The following is an 18,992-nucleotide window of genomic DNA, read 5'->3' on the forward strand; positions in this document are numbered from 1 at the left end:
AGGGGCTCAGACTATCCTGGCTGGTTCCCAAATAATAATAATAATTACAACAACAACATCCCACTAAGGAATCGCTTTGACCCTCTAATGAACTTGGAAGAGGTAGATTGACCATCATTCAGGATTGATGACACTGTATCAACTTCTTTAAACGGGGGAATGATTCAAGAACAAGTGATAGATAATTATGATGATGATCCAGCGCAGGTAAACCTTGACTGCGAAAATGTAAATGCTGTACACCTGCACATGGGGACTACTGTCATGTCAACAGTTAACATCATTGAGGGCCAGGAAACGAATGGTTCACCATTGCCTGAACAAAATACTATTCTTGTAAGAGATACCTTGGGATGTAACCATGGGAAACAAGGGCTTTCATCATCATCTTTGATCTCTCTACTGTCCTGGAATATTTCCGGAATTAACAATAAACTAGAAGATGAGATATGGTTAGATTTTGTGGAAGCCCATGGAATTCTGTGCTTACAAGAGACATTGTCCAGGACCGCATGTGACATTGAGGGTTTTCAATCATTTTCTACCCTAGCTGTTCCATCTACATCGGGGAGGGCAAAGGGTGGAATAATGACAGCATTGTCAACAAAACTACAAGAACTTAAAATGCAGATATTGGTTGAGACTAATTGGTATCAAGTGCTTTTATTGGAACAACTCTTCCCTGAACCAGTGTTATTAATTAATTGGTATTATAACATTTTTAATGGATATGATACCTCAATAATTCAAGGTTTAGAGGTCTCTTTGGGTGAAGTTCGCAGCAGTCACCCTTCTTCACCTCTTATTTGGGTCGGTGATTTTAATTGTACATTGTGCAGTTATGGAGGGTCTAATGTATGTGGTCTTGAGGATCTGAACGCCCAGCCCCTAAACCATTTCAGGCATACACCACAAGGGGATGCCTTGAACAATATTATCATCACAAATGATTTGTGTTTAGTAGACCCCTGGTCTCCACCAGATACTCTGCATATTCCAACTTTTCAGGGTTTGAGGGGGGAAATGAGTACGATTGATTTTGTTTTAGTATCGAGCAGTTTTCTTAAGTATGTGGAGAAGTTGGAGGTGGTGGCAAATCCCATTAGTGATCATAACCCTTTAATGTTATCATTGTGGGTGCCAACAAAATCTCCACCAAGGACTTGGGAACAGCCGATTAAGTATAACAAAAATCAGGGTGTTACTTTGAAATGGGGGCAGGTTAATGCGTCGAAACTGGAGGAAGACATTATGACAACTTGTAAATCCGCAATAGAATCATGTTTAGCACCAGGACCTGACCCTAATAAGGTTATAGAAAGCTTTGAGAAGTTGTGCTGCCATGTAGGACAGTGCCTGAAAAAACCCAAAGGGAAGGGGGGCCAAAAGGTTTTGAGATGGTTTGATCCCGTATGTTCTGCCACACACAGGTCATTGAAACAAGCACTGTGCCAAAAGCCAAGGAACAAAGAGCTTGTAAGAAATAGCAGGAAGGCTTATAAGGACGCTATCAAAAAAAGAAAACAGGATCTAAAAAGCATGGCGTGGGACGACCTCGAAAAGGCAGCAGAATTAAAAGATAGCAGGCTCTTTTGGGAGGTTATTAATCGTCCACTTTTTAAGAGTGATGATAAGGAATCCATAGTTATGCAGGTTTCTGCTGAACAATGGGTTCAACATTTTAGCATGATTTTTAATCCCAATTCCCATGAAATAATGACAAGCAGTGAAGGGACAGGGGACTGGATGTCGTCTCCCTCGGCCTTGACCCTCAGCTCTTCAATTACATTGATTGAGATTGAGGAAGCCCTAGGTAAAGGTGCATCATTAAAAGCTCCAGGCCCGGACGCTGTCCCTCTGGATCTTTTTAAGTCCAACGTTAGGCTGTGGGCACCCATTTTACTGAATGTTTTTAAAGCTGTTGTTATTGGCCGTATTCCTGGCACTTGGAAGGAGGCAACTGTAGTGCCAATTTTTAAGAAAGGTAATAGGTCTGATCCACGTTGTTACCGCCCGATCTCTTTAATAGATGCCTCATGTAAAATTTTGGGCAGGGTAATCTTGGCAAGATTAGAAAGTTGGGCAGATTCTACAGGATTGATAATTGACTCTCAGTATGGTTTTAGACGTGGAAAGGGGACAAATGAGCAATGCCTTAACTTAGCATTGATTATGGGCAAATACATGAAGGCCAAAAAATCTTCGGTACATTTGGCCTTCATGGATTTGACAAGTGCTTTTGATACTGTTTGTAGGCATAAACTGTGGAGTATGATGAGCAATATGGGTTTTGAGGAACCTTTAGTCACTCTGCTCCGTAGGTTACACGAAGCAACAAATGTTTCCATCAGATTTGGAACGGGAGGGGAAATAACGAAACTAATACCTTCTACTGAAGGTGTCCGCCAAGGATGTATCTTGGCACCTTTTTTGTTCTTGGTTTATACCAATGGATTAGAACAGTTTTTATTAAATCAGGGTTGCGATTTCCCAAAAATTAATGGTAAAAGCGTTCCCATGCTTTCGTATGCGGATGATACTGTCCTAATGACACTGACAGGAAACAGCATGCAAGTGTGTTTAGACGCTTTTAACAAATTCATGCTTGATCTTGATTTAAAGGTAAATTTTGAAAAATCCTTTGTAATGTCCTGTGGCCCAAAGGGGTCATCCATTAGGAAGTTCATGGTAAATAACCGCATAATTGGGAAAGTGGGAAATTTCAATTACCTTGGTAATCTGTTTGATAGCAAACTAAGTTGGACACCGGTAATGAAGGTCAGAGCCCAGAACATGACAAGGGCAATAGATGGTATTTTCCGCTTCTGTAGTAAATTGGGGCAAAAACATATTATGCATCTCAGAAATCTTTATGCCTCAAAATGTTTATCTGTAGCTACTTACGGGGCAGGGGTGTGGGGTACCGAAACGCCTGCCGTGATACAAGTGGTGGAAAACAACTTTATAAAAAGGGTCCTATCAGTTCCAAAAAGTTCCTCAAATAGTTTTTGCCATGGAGAAATTGGTATGGCTAGTGTTTCTGACACAATTCGCATGTCCCCTTTACTGTTATGGGGTAAAATTTGGCAATCTGAAGACCTTAAATTAACCAAGGATATCATCACTGATTGCATGGCCCTAGAAAATTCAAAACAGATCCCCTGGTTGTCTTATGTTGGTAAGACGTTGAATAAAATTGGACTTAGCTCCTATTTTGACAACCCTGAAAAAATTGAGGGGAATTATAAGGTGGACATAAAGGTAAAATATCTGAAGTCATTGAACCAGGTCTCTATGGATAATGTTACTGATTACAGTATTGTTAGTGTTTGTAAACCCCGACCACAGTTTTATTTAACATTCACGCTTAATGTACAATGGCGATTCCTCTTAACAAGGTTTAGACTGGAGATCCTTCATTTTTTACTTGCATTTCCGAAACAAGGGGGTTGGTGTGAGAGACTGGACCCTTGTCCGTGTAATAACATGGATAAGCAAAGTACTTTACACTTGGTTCTTTTTTGCTCTCTGTATAGGGAGCCAAGACTCCGGTTTATTAGACCAATCTTGAAGAGGAGGCAACCCGGTACTTATAAGGAAGGGTACGATTATTTGTTATCACTATCCTCTGTGGAAATCTGCTGCGCAATGTTAAATTTTATTAGAATCTCTCTAAAAATCAGGAAGAATTATGGGTAGCACCACATGCATGGGAATCTCTTAATTGTAAATCATTTTCTCTGAATTCTTTTATTGTATCATCATGTCCTCATTGGTATAATCGTGATTTTAATTGTGTATTCCTTTTAAATATTATGAGGCGAGATGAATTGTATGTTCAATACTTTTATGATTCATTTTATGTATCGAATAAAGTTTTTGAAACGAAGCATAAGATAGCCCTGATGGACCGAATTTTTTTCTGAGCCTGAAAACACTCTTTAATAGTGATATGGAATTAGGAATCCGAAAAATGTTTCCCAGGTTGGTTGGAAATTGACCTCCAGTTTTAGACAGAGTAAAATCCACAGTGGGTACTTCAAAAGAAGATATTCATGGACAGAAGTGTCAAACTTCCTACTGTTATGGTTGTCTGACGCATTTTCTTTGCTCCATTTATAACGCTGTAAGCACGTTTCAGATGTTTGCTTTGCTCCGTTTATATGAAAACTAAGGCTCCACACATTTCGATAAAAAAAAAAAACGAACGGCGCCTGCCGCTGCTTAAAGTGCTGTGTATACACTGTCTACAGTAAAAACAATGAGATTCTCAAATGCCTTGCAAAGGCATTCAAACACCACACCCACTCACACGATTAGTTGATAATATGATTTTTTTTCCTGGGCACCTGCTGCACATCATTCAGAGACGAACAGGCGACAAATTAAACCCTCGACTCTACACTAGGATTTTCCACTTTACTCGCCACGTTACAAATACCTGTCACTGATTTTGTCAAAATAATTCCAAGTTTTCCACGTAAAAGGGAGGACCCGCTGCAGCATTTCTTGAGATGCATGTGAGCAGTGCTTTAAATGAAAAGTACAGGTACTCATTAAAATGACTGATTCCGAATCCCAAGCTCACGTTTTCTGCCGCCCTCCTCCTTTTGCCGCCCTAGGCGGCCCATACACATTACAGAACTGTCTGCCTATGTGGGATTGCACGCTTTGCAATCTGTTGGAGGCATTCAGGTCACACAGATCATTACCTAACAGCAACATGGTACAAGTCTCTCACCATTTCTACAACCAAGTTATTGTTACATGAGATTGATTTGGCAAATTGACTGAACGTCTGTGTAATCACACAGACGTTGTTATGACCCAACACACTCCTACAGCGACAGGCAGCATGCTGCAACAAGAATGAACACAGATGGCGCTCTTCCTCAGTCCAAGTCAGCAAAGTGTGGAGCTCCATGCCCGCCCAGGTAAGGAAACTGGAGAAGTACCTTGCAAATTTGAGATCTTGGCTCTTCGATTTTTATTGCCCTAAATGATGCATAAGCAACTGCAAGAAAACAACAGTAAACCACAGAACTAGTGAGCCACAATGCAAACCAGTATAACATAGTTTCCAACCTGAACTCAACAACACTTAAGCAATGGGGACCCCTCCGCAGTGGTAGACGAGTGTAGCCCCACTGCCTGGCACAGAGCCAGGAAACGAAATAAAACGCTGCTCTAGCATCATTTTCTACTTTCTTTGCCGGCTCTGAGCCATCTTGTGCATGGAGGGGCGGGGCATGGGAGGTGGAAGGAGAAGTGCTTGTGCACTCCCTAAGTACACATATGTATTTGGCCAGCTGTCTCAGGCCGACCAAAACACACATGCACTCTTAGGTTTCTCCAGCCCCTCTGCATTTAGCAGCCGGACCGGAGAAACCCCACAGACTCCATGACCTGACCAGAGCATCTTTCCTGCCCGTTCAGGCCAATGACCGCGCTGCTCTGCAGCACAGGGATTGGATGGGAGTCTATTCCAGGGGCTGCTGGGACCAGGAAGAGGCCAGGAGGAGTGACATGATGTGGGTGGCGGCTGGCGGGGTCAGATACGTTTTTTATTTATTCCTTGCGCTCCCCCATTTGCTCCACCACCGTTTTTTAATGGCAGCCGCCACTGCACTTAAGACAGTTACAGCTGCATAAATCTTGGTTTGTCTTTTCACATACGTTTGAAACATAAGCACAGACACAAACAGTACCACGTTCACACCTCAATCAACCTGTGTCAGGACCACATATGCCGCACCCACCGTTTCCACATAGATAATGTTACAAGTACAACGCAGACACACAACTCTGCCTGTAATCGCTGCAGACAGCTGCAGCAGCTCTGCAATTCTGGGATAGTAACAGTCGTGTAATATGTCAGCGCTGGATGTCAGAACATGACTTAAGATTCTGAAACATACAGTTTCGACTTTTACATATAACTGTGAAGATCTTATTCTGGACATATAAATGCAGGCAGGGATGGACTGGCCGTAGCGGGCACCGGGCATTTGCCGGGTGGGCTATAGGGGTGGGGGGGGTGATTATCTGCCCATGGGGACCGGTTTTGTCACTGGGGGCCAGTTTTGCAATATCGGCCCCCTGTAACAACGTAACAAAAGCGGGATCGGTGCTTTTTGTTAGCCACCTTAACCCCCGCTCCCAGGGCCGGTCAAGCAGCAGTCTGCCAGAGCTAGTTGCTGTCCCCAGTTCGGCCCTGAATGCAGGGGCCAAAAAATAGAATACTATGGGTGCCTAGCAACCAGTGGTCCAGGTACTGTAAAGATGTCTTCATTAAGCGTCCATCACGCTCTGGGTAGGCATGGATGAATAGTCCATGCCTACGTCAAGGAAAGTGTTATAAGGCAATTCTAACACAATAATCACAGGTCCAATAAATATGTGAATAGCCAATCCTACATGTGTGGTGACATTCTATAATATCCTAACAGTATAAATCGTAAGAAAGGTAGAAATGATACAATACTACAATGAATATGTTAATGCAACAATGTAGCAGTGAAGCCAAGGGCCCTGGCTGAGCAACTAAATGATCACAAACAACCAGTGCTTGTGGAAGCTCAGAACACTGGGCATGTATATGCATGGTACCAAAACCAATGCAGTGTGATAACAGCAAACAGTGTTTACAAACACTGAAGAATTTGCAATCAGGACACTGAAATAAAGCATAAAATCTTTTTGGCAAGCAGATTACTTTGTAGCAAGTTTGTAAAATTTAAAGTTCATGTTAGTGAACATCTGAAACAAGCAAAAGAAATACAAATGAGTTGCAATGTACCCAATGACATGCAAAGAAAGGGGTCAGTGAATTAGATGTGAAAGAGTGAGTTTACTCTTTCTGGGACGGTCGGTTACTGCCCACGCTTAGGGTTAGTAAGGGGTATATCGCCTGCAGTGTAGGCACCTTTATGCATAGGGGCCCTAGAGATTCTGGGTGAATGACTCCTCGCACAAGGTGCAGCAATCAGGGTGATTGAGGGGGACTGGCAAAGTGTAGGCCATAACAGTAGGTGCAAGCTCATGGCATAAAGGCCTGTCACCGGCCATGAAGGACTCTCTCAGTCCTGCTAGCCGACTAGCTACCTAGGTGCAGGACCACCATGAACCATAAGTGGTACAAAGGAGTGACGGCACTCAGTCAGTAAGTATACTTTATTGTTTCAGTTAATTAAACCTATATACAATCAAAAATGCATATTAATAAAATTAGTAAAAAATGTAATAATCAATGTTATCCTGAGCAAATTCTAATAGAGTTTTAGAAAGTATTAAAGTAAATCATTCCTCTTAATCAAAGGTGAAAGTTCTTTATTTTTGCACAATTAAGCAAAATGTTTGCAAATCGTTCAATAAAATTAATGGAAATAGATGGAAAAATATCAAAAAGGGTATGCGATCTAACAACTGCAGCCATTGAAAACCAGTATCATATATGTTAAAGTTGGAGATCTCGGGTCTCATCGTTGATCGTTGAATGAGTGAGCGGGTATTAGGAATAAAAAATCAGCAAGAAAAGTAGGAAACGACTCACTTAAGTCTTGGTTGGGTGCAGCACGAGAAAGGAAAGAGAGACTTCCCGCATCTAGATCGTGTGAGATTTGGTGATATAAATCTCAAGCAACCCATTCTCATAGTGATTTGTTAAAAATAAATGATAAAGATAGCAAAAAGTCCTCAGTCTTTTAGATAGTGACAGCTATCGTAAATAAAACATATCGGGCGTGAAGGCTCTCGACTTACCATAAATGAAATGAAATTGGGTATTTATAAAGCGCACCGATACTCACAAAGAGTGTCCCGGCGATAATCTCCAAACCGTAACAGAAAGAGCCCCGCCCCACCAACCATAATGTTATTGTTGGAACAACCATGTTTTAAGTTGTTTCCTGAAAAACAACAAGTCCTGAGTCAATCTGAGATAAAGGGGCAATTTTTTCCACAGGCGAGTCGCTTGAACCTGAAACAAACGTCCTCCCATCCGAGATCTCGTGATGTTGGGAATCACCATGAGGGATTGTGTAGAGGATCTTAAGACCCATTGAGCACGACCGGTGCTTCACTTCTCTTAGCTTTCCACAAGCAGTAAAAGGCACAACTTCCTCCCAAATCCAACCATTATTGGAGCTGTGCTCATGCTGTGAAAGCAGCTCCAGGATTGGTGGGAGCAGGCTCACCCAGTGCTTATTTTGAGGATGGAGGCCTGTGCCAGCAATTCCCAGGCTTTTTCACAGCTTTTGGATTGCTGGGTCTACAGTGGGCATGTGCGGCTGGCCAATCCGACATGTGCACTATCGACCAGTGCTGTCACCCTGCATTTGCAGGATTCAGCCCTGCCCCCACCATCGGCTGTACACAGCCCGAGACGGTGCAGTGGCAAATAAAATGGCATTTGTATGCCATTTTATTTATTTGTGTTTGCCTGCTGCTCTCGCAGCAGGTGGGGAGACTCTCCTCCACTCCAGAGGAGGAGCTGCCGTAAAACGTCCCACTTCAAACAGCGTTGAAACAGCGTTAAAGTGCGAGTAAGCCGAAGAACTGCAAAACTAGGAAGTGGTACCTGAGCCAGTTCACCTCAAGTTTATCTGTCAATCGGTTCCTGCAAATTCAAGCCGTGCCAAAAATGTAGATCTCCTCGCCTGGGAAGTGTGAATCTGTTCATCAAGATACTATTTAAATGCTGATTTAGAAAGTGCATCTTATAACAAACAAGACTTTGGCGGCTTTATGATTTCACAAAATTTAATTTCCCCCGCAATTCAGTCGTCAAAGATTTACCCTCCCACTTTTAAAGTCGACATTTTGAAACAATATGAATATAATATGGGAAGAACATGTACAAGAGACATACTGTGCTATGAAAAATTAACATGGCAAATAAGAATATGGTGATATTGATACTAAAGTACATGATAGAAGCCTGAAAGTTTGAGGGAAGATACTTAAAGTGATATAGATTATGAATAACTAAAACCGATATTGATCTTTTAGAAAATTAGAAATGTGGAGATTGCGATGATAACAAATGTGTGCAGTAATAGGGTATATTTAGTGATGAATAAAATGTGGTAAATGAAATATACAAGTATTAATAATGATTTATGAAGAAGTATTGAAATGAAAGCAAATGATTTACTGTATGACATGATGTGCTTCTGTAGATCATGCAATGTTTCATGGCATTACTCAGTGAGTTCAAACATGTTCTAAGAGGAACAATGGTCTACTCATATTAGAAATTATTATATTTTTCCTATGCTTGCAGAAATGAAATTTCTAATGGATGTAATGTAATTCGGTGCTCATTAGAATATTTAGACCTTGTGAGCCATACTAACCGTAGGATGTATATTACTATTATTGTTTCTTTTCGGCATTTGATAATGGACTTGTACTTTTCCGTTCTCATGAAGCGCATGAGAATATTCCTTGATGTATTTACTTTTGTAAATGAGCTAATTCTACATCCTTGGCTGGTGATGTGATTAAATGGTGGTGGGACACCATCTGACATGGACCTTTGCAAGAAACATTATATAATGTAATACCCCAGAGGAGGGGCTAGAGCATTTCATTGTTTTGAGGCTGCAATGAATTTGATGCCTGACGCATTAAAGTTTTGATTTCATTACTTTGTTTTGAATGCAATTTATGCTTTTGATTCTACCTGATTTTTGAGGATTCTAAATTCCCTTTTTGAATGTATGGCTCAAAGCTACATTCGGTAGCAGATGAACAGAGCTCGCCTTGCCCAACCAAATGAACATTGATGTGAGATAGGCTCTCTTTAGCTAATAGACGTTGCCCCTAGGGGCTTACATTTTCCAAACCCTGGATTAGTGGAGCATTTTCTTGTTAGGTCCTGGAGAATATTCCTCTACCTATGGGAAGAGTGATTCTGTACCCCTGTATTTGCTTTTGGCATATCTTGCTCAACAAGCTGAAACCGTTGATTTAAGCTATTGTATTATTAACTGAAATATTGAAAAAAGTCTTGTTATTGACGCATTTTGAATCTTTAATACAATAACTAAACTAAATACTGGCTTATGACTTTTATTTGATGTCTATGTCATTTCATTGAATTGTGCAAATTACTCGAGAGTTGGGGTGACAGAGCTTTATGAAGTGAGTGGGAAAGTCCACTCCTATCTAAGAAAAGGGCTGTCATAATGGGGGTAGTTTACAGGCAGAGTAAGAAAAAATAATTTGAGTAACTCTGCCCATAGGAGGGCCCTGTGCGGTGAGAGTAGTGCAGAAGTAAATAAGCTTAAGGCTTCCGCACAGAGAAGAAATTATAATTATATAAAGAAAAACTCTAACACCCCCTTTTGATTTATGAGATTGAACATTTAGGGATGTATGACATTACAACGCATGGTTTTACCACGCATGCCTTTACATCGCAGTTTTTACAACGAATGCTGTTACAACGCATAGCGTTAAGGGGTGCTGGATAGTGAATAGTTTAATTTACTATTCCAACTCCAGTCCCCCTGGATAGTAGGGAAGGTGTTGGATAGTAAATTAAATCTATTCCCTATCCTAGAGCGCCCCCCAGTGCTATGCTTTGTAATAACATGCGTTGTAATAGTTGCGTCGTAAAGGCACTGCGTGGTAAAAGTTGCGTTGTAAAGGATGTTCCCCAACATTTAGTTATCTGACCCACATATTTTGGAGTGGTCCCCCTACAGCGGAACACAATTGCCTCTGATATAGTTGTTATCCCTTCCATTCTCAAAACCTGTTTCAAGTATTTCCTAAGAATATCCAGCAACCCATGATATAAGCAAATAACGCATTCCAAAGTTTCCGCACAGGCTCTTAGATCTTGGGGGGTTCTGCTTACTCCATCAAACCGATCAAAAGGTGGACAAAGAAGTATGAAGCAAAAGAAAGATATTCTGAATGCCGATCATACAAAAGTCTAGGTATAGTTGCCATTGAGTTGTGTATGACGCCAAGATATATTTGGAGTTTTTATATTGCGTCGCCCTCTCAATATCAGAGCGGCAGCTGGCCCTTCTGACTTCCTCTAATCTTGGTCATTTTATACAAATCGTTTATAGTTGGCAAATTGTATTTGGCCAAGAAATCCTTAATGCAGTGTTCTGCCACCGGTGCTTCACTGTTCAATTTTGACAATACTTTATTGATATAAAATCTTTTAGTAATATTCTGCACCTTAACTATCTACACCATAGTTGATACTGTTTATTGTAATCCTTCTTTTAAGTGACATTATCCCATATTCCAATGTTATCATGCTTTGTGGAGTTGCTTTCCATAGGTTGAATATTTTCCCTATTCCTTTCAGAAACACTGTTTCTGCTTTGCTGATGGGTTCCGTAGGTTCAACAAACTGATCCATCTGTACAGACTGGCACCAATTTAGCATTCCCAACGGTTGAGGTTGGACCCATCCCACCTCCACCATATTTTAGTGCAAACTTTTTTATGGTGCCTGTGATTGCTGCTAGAGGTTACACATGGGCATACCTGCGTCATTTATTCTCAAATGTAACCCCTAAATATGTGTATGTGGTCACATAGTCCATGTTATCCGAATCTATGTTCCAGGTGAACAAGGACTTTGACAACACAATGAAAACACTTTTGTTTTTTGATATTCACCTGCACATTATGGTCCAAGTTATTGGTGTGTACTCTAGTCAATTCAATTCAAATTTTAGCTTTATTCGATTTTAGGAGTTTAAAATCACAAAAGCATACACAGGCATAACATTTTTTTAAAAACATTTGATATGATCTTTATACGTTATCTAGTGCAAATGCATATTGTGCATTCAGTTAGCTTATATAGTAATAGTGCCCGAGCAATAATAACATCCATTTAATTCATTTGGGCTTTTCCTGACTCTAAAAATATTGTACTCTAGTCAATTGCTCTTGGAGGGCACACTGTGTAGTTGAAAGCATGACTAAGTCATCAGTATAAGCCAAGAATTCGAGTTTAGTATTAACTTGTTTGAGGGGATCCCCCCTGTCGGGCCAATAGAGGTGTTAATTTATGGTGCCCATCCTCTACTGTCTGAGAGTTTCACCCTCACCCAGATGTTGCTGTGGAGATCAGTTATGAGTGTTATCAGGCCATGCTCGATCCTCCACGCCTCCAGCTTTGCCCACAGTTTAGCTCTATTTACCTTATCAAAGGCAGTCGAAAATGAAGGAATCATTCAGACAATGTCTTCTCTTTAACTCTTCCTGCTTTCTGAGTGAGGATAGAGAGCGTGTCGAGATAGTGTCTGTGGTGGAGCATTTTCTCCGGAAGCCTGTTTTATGGAATAAGATGTAGAGTGACTGCTTTAATTTCTTCCAGATCTAAACACCTGCACCTGCTGCTGATCAAGTAAAGAATCCTTCCTAATATGATTCATTTCTCTGATCCTCCCTTTATATCCAATAATGTAATTGCTACAATCTTGTTCTGTTTCTCTGGCCATGTGGCTCGCTATCCCTAAAACAGAGAAAACCGAGAGCAAAAGGATTTGGAGACAGAACCTTTCAGTATGTGCAGCCAGAGGGTAGAATAGTTCTCAAATGACCTTTAATTGGCTTTCTTCCTGCTAAACTTCTACAAACTCTTAACCTTTTTAATCTGTTTGTTTTTATCGCTCCTACTGTTTTTCCAATTTCTTCATTTGTTTTGCTTTTTCTTTTAGTGCCAAGACACTCCAGTGGATGTGTGCTTAAGAAACACAAATACCATATTAATCCATACAGCTCACCTGCACTTGCAGATTCTTTGGATAAGCCCTCATATGGTGTTATGATCCCCAATGTACCCCAATTTAGGCCTAGGTAATTGCACAACCTTTTACCTACATTTGTCCTACCTTGCTCTACTTAATGGCTCTGGTACTGACCTTTCAACCTAGTTAGGTGCTGAATAAATATTGTGTGATCTTCTTCAAAACTAGCCTCATGTATTATGCATGAGGATTCTCAGTGTCACAGCAGGATTACTATCTTCTGCATAATAACTCTGTGCAAGAGTCACCACTATTGTCATCCTTGGCCGACAGACCCACAGTACCATGACACATCGAGGTAGAACCTGTGAGGGTACCTTTGAGGTATATAAGTCCCACAACTTTGCTGGGCAAGCCAGAGGAGAAAACGTCCATGCTGACACGCTGACACAAGGCGCTGAAGTCCCTGCCCTCAGACACTTCAGCAGGGCAGGGACATCCCTTGTGGGGTGTCCAACTCGAGACCCAGACAGGGTCCTTCATTCTCTCCCATCTAGTAACAGGGGTTAGCTCTTTCCTAGGGGCATTCTTGGCTGTACACCTCCATACATGCTAGGTACACTTAGGTACATATAGTTAGGCTTTGAATCTTAGGAGTACTCATGATTACTGCTCTATACCTGTATGCCTGCATATATTCGCTGTTTTAGCACCATGGTAGAATTCTACATTTTATTCACTCTGTTGGTGCTTATAACCGTATACATCTGTTTCTCTCTAATGGTTGTTTCAGCACAAGTATTTTATACTAGAATGACGCTGGGTCAATAACTGCTTATTAAAAACATTCCCTCTGTTTATTCTGAATAGCTCTCTGAGAACAGGTGAGCACAATTGACTGAGCGAAATGTACTGTACTTTTTCTACGATCCCTGAGGGGTCAGGGTTGCCAGTCAGTCAATAATAACTTTATTCGATTCAAAAGAAAGAATCATAAAAGTATACAGTTTTAAACATACAAATTCAAAACTGGTATTTCATATCCCAAGATTCAAACACAAGACACTGACACAGTATATCAAAAAGCGCAATATATATAGACATTATATTCATATACTTAAACATAAAAGTTACATTAAAAACAATTTAAAAAAATCTCGGTTGCACCAGACTTCCTTATGTAATCTCCTCAATCAAATATCCCTCACGAGCTAATAAGCAAAATAAAGTGCACTGTACATTATCAAAATCTTCATCCTCACATTATATAAAGCGGTTAGGCTCTCACGCTGGCCCACTTGAATTTATAGGGCCACTGGAAGTACTTAGGGCATTGTAGCTAAGTGCAATTTATTTTATTAAAAACAATGTTTTTTTTTTGTTTTTTTTAATGTAAAATATAAATAGCACCAGAATTCCTTATGTAGTCACGATCAATTGTCCTTCAAGAAGCTAATGAGCAAATATAAATATAAAATGCACTGTGTATTATCCAAACTTCATCATCACGTTATGTAAATGGGTTAGCCTCTCACGCCAACCCACTTAAATTTATGGGACCACTTACAAAACTTAGTACATTATAGCTAAATGCATTCATATAGATCATCATTTCTATCAAATTTCAGTAATTTTCAAAGGCAGAATGACAAACATCATAACAAGAGACATAATATCAGTAACGATTCCTAATTAAAATTGCCGATCTAATGAAACTGAGCATAGAGCTACTTATAGCAGCAGTTGATAATGATCTTAAGTGCTCAAAACCTTCCCTAAAATTACAAGGTCTAATATCCCTTAGGAGGGGTTTAATAAAGCAATCTCGCAGAGCTTTATTCAGACTACAAAAAAGCACAAAGTGCAATGTGCATTGTTGAGCTTCATTATCACATGGGCAAGAGGTAATCTCTCACACCAACCTCCTTGCTTTGGAAAAGCCACTAAAAAGTGCAGTGCATTTAACCGAAATCTAGTCAAATAGAAACGCCATTGCGTGTGTACAGTAAAAGATAAGTAAAATTGTTGCTGAGATATAACTGCTTGATATGGAAGATGATTTTCATGGTTAGACAAACCTAATATAGTACGATATGCATTCTTAATCGCCATCTTTGTATCTGATTTAATCGAGTCTGGGTTATTATAAAAATCACCAAGACCAATTGTAACAAAGGTTTCCTTTACATAACACAACCATGGAATTTTCAAGGCATTTTCCAAATTTACGCAATCTTTCAAGATTTCTTTTGAGAACAGCAGGTCTTCTGAGGACGATATTTTTCCCCATAAAAGCAATGGGGAAACATGAATACTGTCACTCACGAAGTCTAGGCCTATCTCGGAATGACAAACTGTGTTTGGAGAACTATTTGGCACTGATAAGAGGCGTTTTAAAAACGTATTCTCCATAATTTGTATCTGTGCACTTTTATGGTATCCCCATACCCCTGCGCCATAAGTTGCAACAGGCAAACATTTTGATTTATACAGTGTCTTTAACTCAGCAATTGGTTTTTGACCTAGTTTGCTAGCAAAACGGAAGAGGGCCTCTATCGATCTGGTTGTCTATTGTACCCGGGATGTTATGAGAGGATCCCAATTCAAAGTTTTGTTAAAGACATTTCCCAAGTAATTAAAATGTGGAACTTTTTCGATAACCAAATTATCCACAACAAATTTACTGGTTTTGGTCTTATTTGGGCCACAGACCATTGTGAATGATTTTGTGAAGTTTACCTTTAGGTCTAAACCCAGCATAAATTCATTAAAGGCATTCAAGCATATTTGCATACTATTTGCAGTCAAAGTCATTAACACAGTATCATCTGCGTAAGACAATAAAGGTATGTATTTACCATTAATTTTAGGAAATTCCAAACCTTTTTCCATCAAGAATTTTTCTAAACCATTTGTATAAACTAAAAATAAAAAAGGGGCCAAAATACAGCCCTGGCGGACACCTTCCGTTGATGGGATGGGCCCTGTCTTTTCGCCCCCAGGCTCATATCGAATAGCCACGGAGGTAGCAGCATGTAATCTACGAAGCAAAGTGACCAACAATTTCTTCCTGCACACAGTATCAAAGCCGCTGGATAAGTCCATAAAGGCCAGGGGCATAGAAACACCCCTGGCCTTTATGTACTTACCCATAATCAGGGCCAAATTGAGACACTGCTCCGTTGTCCCTCTACTGTTTCTGAAGCCATATTGTGAATCCACAATGAGGCCAGAAGAGTTTGCCCATGTCTCTAGGCGAGCCAATATTACTCTCCCCAATAGCTTGCAAGATGCATCTATTAGGGAGATTGGCCTGTAACAACAGGGATCGCTTTTATTACCTTTTTTAAAAATTGGCACTACTACTGCCTCTTTCCATGATGATGGAATGCGCCCCACAATAATCGCCTTAAAAACATTAAGCAGCAGAGGTACCCAAACTACAGGATTATTTTTTAAGAAGTCCAAGGGTACAGCATCAAGGCCTGGTGCCTTAAGTGACATACCTCTTCTTAAGGCCTCCTCCACTTCACCCAAAGTGAGCGAGAGGCTAAGCTGTTGTGCAGTCTCAATATTAAGATGGATTTCGTCCTCACTTTCGTTTATCAAAGTAATACCTTTGGATTAAAAATCCTGGAGTAATGGGACTCCCAATCCTCCCCGGCTATCTGCATAATCATAGTTTTATTTGCACTGCTAAGGAAGGGTCGATTTATCACCTCCCAGAACAACTTACTATCCGTGAGGTCAGAGGCTTTCTCAAGGTCATCCCAAGCTAATTTTTTCAATTCCAGTTTCCTTTTTGCGATGGTCTCTTTATAGTTTAATCTATCTCTCTTTACCATCTCCTTATCCCGCGTGGTTCTATGTAAGGCCTTCTTCAATAGTGTTTGTGCTGCAGAATATTCAGCATCCAATCATATGTTGACTCAGGTACCACCCTTCCCTGTAGGTTTAAGTAAAAACGTGGCCACGTTCTCACAGAGAGCTTCAAAGTTCTGAACTATTGGTTCCGGCTCACAAGTGTTTGTTAAACAGGTGGCTACTTGTAAACGGTTGGCCTTAAAAATAGTTTCCTCCAATTTTTTAGGATTAACCTTATCCCATTTTAGCCTAAGACCAGGATTCAGACTATATTTCATAGGTTGTTCAGAAGACTGTTCCTTACCGGCCACAGTACTCAACAGTAGGACAAGTGGATTATGATCGCTAACAGGATTTGCTTCTACTCTAAAATCTTCAATAAGATGAACATATCTACTAGAAACCAGTACAAAATCGATTAAACTCATTTGTCCCCCATTCCCTTGAAACGGTGTACAGTCATAATATCGAGTCAATTATTTCGACTGGACAGAATATCGAGTAAAAAATATAGAATGGACATAATATCGACTAGACATAATATAGACAACAAAAATATCGACTAGAGAAAATTAATATCGAATAGAATGGACATAATATCGAATCAAAAATATAGAATGGACATAATATCGACTAGACATAATATAGACAACAAAAATATCGAATTTAAGGTAAGTTAATAATAATTTTTATTTTTTGTGTAATATAAGTCTGTAGCGGGTTGTGGGTTTATAGGGGAATAGGGTGGGAAGTAATTTAATTCTAATTAATTAAATATGTTAATTTATTTATTGATATATATTTAGAATTAATTGTTAATTAATTATTAATTGGTAATTAATTAAAATATAATTGGTAATTAATTATAATTGATTAATTGATAAATATTTTAATTTTAGTAATTTATTTTCTGTAGCGGGTTGTGGGTTTATAGGGGAATAGGGTGGGAAGTAATTTAATTATAATTAATTAAATATGTTAATTTATTTATTGATAATAATTTAGAATTAATTGTTAATTAATTATTAATTGGTAATTAATTAAAATATAATTGGTAATTAATTATAATTGATTAATTGATAAATATTTTAATTTTAGTCATTTATTTTCTGTAGCGGGTTGTGGGTTTATAGGGGAATAGGGTGGGAAGTAATTTAATTATAATTAATTAAATATGTTAATTTATTTATTGATATTTTTTAAAAATTAATTGTTAATTAATTATTAATTGGTAATTAATTAAAATATAATTGGTAATTAATTATAATTGATTAATTGATAAATATTTTAATTTTAGGGTTCAGGGTCAGTTTTCAGTTTTTGGGTAAAGGGGTATTTTTAGGGTTCAGGGTCAGTTTTCAGTTTTTGGGTAAAGGGGTATTTTTAGGGTTCAGGGTCAGTTTTCAGTTTTTGGGGTAAAGGGGTATTTTTAGGGTTCAGGGTCAGTTTTCAGTTTGTAGGTAAAGGGGTATTTTTAGGGTTCAGGGTCAGTTTTCAGTTTTTGGGTAAAGGGGTATTTTTAGGGTTCAGGGTCAGTTTTCAGTTTTTGGGTAAAGGGGTATTTTTAGGGTTCAGGGTCAGTTTTCAGTTTTTGGGTAAAGGGGTATTTTTAGGGTTCAGGGTCAGTTTTCAGTTTTTGGGGTAAAGGGGTATTTTTAGGGTTCAGGGACAGTTTTCAGTTTTTGGGGTAAAGGGGTATTTTTAGGGTTCAGGGTCAGTTTTCAGTTTTTGGGTAAAGGGGTATTTTTAGGGTTCAGGGTCAGTTTTCAGTTTTTGGGTAAAGGGGTATTTTTAGGGTTCAGGGTCAGTTTTCAGTTTTTGGGGTAAAGGGGTATTTTTAGGGTTCAGGGTCAGTTTTCAGTTTGTAGGTAAAGGGGTATTTTTAGGGTTCAGGGTCTGTTTTCAGTTTTTGGGTAAAGGGGTATTTTTAGGGTTCAGGGTCAGTTTTCAGTTTTCGGGTAAAGGGGTATTTTTAGGGTTCAGGGTCAGTTTTCAGTTTATGGGTAAAGGGGTATTTTTAGGGTTCAGGGTCAGTTTTGGGTTTTTGGGGTACAGGGGTACTTTGTAAAAATAAAGTAAAATTACATTTAAATTACATTTATTTAATAAAATTAAATTATATTAAATTATATTATAATATTTTTTATTAATTTATATTCAAAAAATTATTATATACTTACCAATACTTATGTTGTAATGGTATGCGTTGTAAAGGTATATGCGTTGTAAAATCTTGCGTTGTAAATGTATGCGTTGTAAAAGTTTTTGCGTTGTAAAAGTTTTGTTGTAATGGTAGGCGTTGTAAAAGTATGCGTTGTAACGTCATACATCCCTGGAGTGGGAATAGTAATTTTAACCTCTACGCTATCCAGCGCTTTCCCTACTGTTGCACCCACT

Source organism: Lissotriton helveticus, chromosome 2_1, assembly GCF_964261635.1.
Source record: "Lissotriton helveticus chromosome 2_1, aLisHel1.1, whole genome shotgun sequence".
NCBI lineage: Eukaryota > Metazoa > Chordata > Amphibia > Caudata > Salamandridae > Lissotriton > Lissotriton helveticus.